Source organism: Cryptomeria japonica, chromosome 3, assembly GCF_030272615.1.
Source record: "Cryptomeria japonica chromosome 3, Sugi_1.0, whole genome shotgun sequence".
Taxonomy (NCBI): domain Eukaryota; kingdom Viridiplantae; phylum Streptophyta; class Pinopsida; order Cupressales; family Cupressaceae; genus Cryptomeria; species Cryptomeria japonica.
This window is the reverse complement of record NC_081407.1, coordinates 255165495-255169507: the sequence shown is the minus strand read 5'-3', so window position 1 is coordinate 255169507 and position 4013 is coordinate 255165495. Positions and strand designations below refer to the sequence as shown.

General features: G+C 35.7%; 1 pseudogene; it reads left to right on the top strand.

The window, feature by feature from the left end:
* The first annotated feature begins 780 nt into the window (after positions 1 to 780).
* LOC131045644 (peroxidase 4-like) lies at positions 781 to 2385 on the top strand (annotated as a pseudogene).
* The last annotated feature ends 1628 nt before the right edge of the window (positions 2386 to 4013 follow it).

The window sequence follows — 4013 nt, the reverse complement described above, 5'->3', positions numbered from 1 at the left end:
TCTCATCTCCATCTCCATCTCCATCTCTATCGCTATCTTTATCCCTTTACCCCTCTCTCTCTCTTGCTCTCGCCCCTTCTATCTCTCCCTCTCTCTATCTCAACATCTAGATCTCTATTTCCTTGTCTCTACCTCTCTCTCCTCTCACATGATTGGAAACATAACATGAGCATATTGGTAATGGAACTTGATTATCTTCCCAATTCAAAGGGTTTTGTTTCAGTTATAATTGGAACCTTGTAAGTGGATGTAAAATAAATTTGAAGCTATCACTTCTCATTGAGACCTATGTTGCACAAACATCATTTTTAAATGGCCCACCAATTGATCTTATGCACTACACAGATTTATAAAAAAAATATAACCAAATTTTACCCTAATTAACTTCCCATGCCTCTTCGACATACCCATTACACTGCGATTGGTAGTTTTTATTAATAAACAATACAGTCAAACTGTGCATTCTGTGTCTGGATAGACAGTTCGAATCTTCCATGCCACTACTAGTAATAAAGTATGCGGATCGCACAGAAAAGGAAATTAAATACTTATATAATAACGTGATGGAGTTAGGCGTTTAAGACAAGCGAGCACGATACGAAATATTGTCCATTTTGACATTAATTTATATCGAATAGCCGTCGCGACAAACTGCCACAGACATTTAAAATGAACTTCTCGCCCATTCAGTGTACCGCTGGTGTTATATAAGCTATCATCAACCTTCTTTAAACCCATCAATTTATCTGCGCTACAATTTTCCGTATGAAATTGGAAACAATGGCTTCTGTCAACTCTTTGCTAAAGAGTATTGTTTTCTGTATATGTTTGCTCTTTTGCTGGAGTGGCATGACTGAGGCGGCCCTTAGCCTTACCTTCTACGATACCACGTGTCCACAAGCTTTGCCGATAATAAACACAACAATAGCGCAAGCTTTGGCTAATGAATCAAGAACGGGCGCATCCTTACTACGACTTTTTTTCCACGATTGCTTTGTTAAAGTAACATATAGTTCTTTTCCACCATTATTTTCTGTCCTTGCCATTGATTTAGTCTGACAAATGCATTGTAATGGTGTTTGTGATCTTTCTTTCCAATTGCAGGGCTGTGATGGGTCTGTTCTGTTGGATGATACAGCTAATTTCACAGGAGAGAAGGGTGCAGGACCAAATTTCAATTCTCTCAGAGGTTTCGAAGTCATTGATAGTATTAAGTCGCAAATTGAAAGTACGTGCAGCGGCGTAGTTTCTTGCGCTGATATTCTGGCAGTAGCCGCTCGCGATTCCGTTCTACGGGTAATCATGATTTTTATTGCTTCCATTTCCCCCAGTAAATTATTTGTATATATACACTTCTACAAAAACCAATAAGAGTTGTCCTGCTCACATATGGGAATTTTCACGTTTCTTATCTCCTAAATTTGATGTATTTTAGTTCTTTAATATTTCCATGATGAATTGTTGAGGGTGATCTCAAACATTGGTACAAAACTAATATACAGAGTATTCTTATTGATAAATTGTTGAGTGTGATCTCAGACATTAATACAAAATTATTACACAGGCTATCTAATATTCATAATTATGACATTATTTTTTCGTACAACTTGCAGTTAGGAGGTCCAACATGGAATGTGTTGCTGGGAAGGCGAGGCCCATAGAATAGTAGGGGAGCGGGTAAATCCGTCAATAAAACTTCTAAGTATGGCACGTTTCTCCCACTCAATGAGACATGGTTAATCAATCTCCTCAATGTGCAGTTTCGCCGGAAGGGCAAATCGCTAATCATAACCGCTGCAAACAGAAACCTTCCAGGCCCAAGTTCCAGCCTCAGCAATCTCATCTCAGCATTTAAAGCCCAAGGAATGAATGCCACCGATATGGTTGCACTTTCTGGTAACCATAATTCATATTTTAATGCTTGGACTGTAAATCATTTCGACGTTGTTATAAGATTATCTGATAATTTGTTAGTGGTGTGTGGAAATGAATAGGTGTCCATACCATCGGAAACTCCCGTTGCCTTTTCTATAGATCTCGTATATACAGTGAAACCAACATAGACCAGACTTTTGCGGCTTCTCTACAGGCAAACTGTTCCAGTAATAGTGGCCCTACTGACAACAATCTTGGGTTCTTAGATGTCACAACTCCTACTCTATTTGATAATGGCTACTACCAAGATCTGATAAATTTTAAGGGTCTTTTCCACTCCGACCAGGAATTGTTTAATAACGGCACAGCGGTGCTCAAGTTACTAGATACAGTTCTGATCAAAATGCTTTCTTCAATGATTTTGCCGCTGCAATGATTAAATTAGGAAACATCAAAGTTCTCACTGGACAGAAGGGAGAGATTAGAAAGAACTGTAGAGTTGTTAATTGATGTCCAAACGGGCAGCTGCCCTCTGACTATCTATGGTTTTGTACTTCAACCTTTAATAAAAGACAATGAATAAGACCACCCTCATAATACGTTGATTAATTGAGTGAAGACTTAAACGGTTTGGACCTCCTTGCCCAACGTAACACTCCGTTGGCTCCATTCTTTAAAATCAAATAAATCTTCATCCTTGATTGTGGACGTTGTTTACAATATTTCTGAGTGCATGCCTATCTTTTAGTATTATAATCGATAGGTGGGTGAAATTATTAATTGTTTGGTATTCAAATTTGCACTTTCATATATTCTCATAAGCTACAATAGTGGATCTCACCAAACAATGGGACAATCATTGTTGATGTGAAAAAATTGACCAATGGAATGATGAAAAAATGGTTGGCATGCTAATCCCATCAATACTTTACAAGGTGGCCTCATGTACCTATTGTGATATTGTTGCTTTTCATTGCTAATTTTTTTTAAAAAAAAAACTAGTTCCCACCACGGATGTCAACCTACCCACATGACCAGCAATGCAACATCATAAATATATTAGGTTTACAAGGTTTGCAACACTTGAAATTCTACCATATGTATAACTTTATGAATTAATGGTTTTGTATAACTTTATGAATTAATGGTTTTGTAAGATATTTGAATAATTTATACCTTGGCAAGGAGTGGGACCCAAAATTTTGTCAAGTTTTTAGTATCAACTAGCGGCAAAATCTAATGGTTAGTTGTTATGGTTATTTAAAATTATCATTGATCTGAAAAAAATATCGATGTTCAAGAAGAGTTTGAACTATTTTCTAAAGAATATTTGAACACTTTGACTAAAAGGCTCCCAAATCTATGAACCATTAAAAAAAAAAAGTGTCACTGTACCTCTAAAAGTCTAAAGGGTGTTGGAAAAAATAGAAATTAGTATGAGGTAGAAATGGGAACAAATTAATAAGAATATAATTTAAAATGGTGAGCAAAAATAAGATCCCTATAGTTCAATCAAAGATATAGTGTTAGATATCTTAGATGGAAGTGAGAGGTATGTACTATCAACTATTTCTCCCGACAAATCACTTAGGGCCTAGAAAAAATATGAATTTTAAGGTGGGTCTAAGGTTTATAGTGCTAATGGTAATTCTTTCTTAATAAGAATAAAATAATTCCTTCACCATCAAGGCCACTATAGGGGTTTTCTTTAATATTTTAAACTTCAAATATATTTGTTAGACCTAATATTATAGTAACTTGAGATTTAATCTTAATAAATTAGCTAAATTATTGGGCTAAATGGTCCTAGTACATAGCTAGGTGGTTTTCTAATAATATTTTACTCTTGTTACTTTGCACTTACCAACTCTTGGTGGCATTCCTCTTAGATGAACCCCAATTTATTTATCTTTGATTACAAATAAATGTCCATCAATATATTTATATGTATTCTTTCAGTTTGGACCCGCAATACAAGATTCTTAATAGTTTTAGTAATCTCCCACCTCTAATCATTTATCTAGGCTAAGAGTTTACTTACAATAGCTCAAGTTGGATGAGCTTGGCTTCCTTTTCATTAATCATTTGGTTAAGTTTAAATAAGTTCAAGGCCTCTATGTTTTGTTTCTCTTGTACCC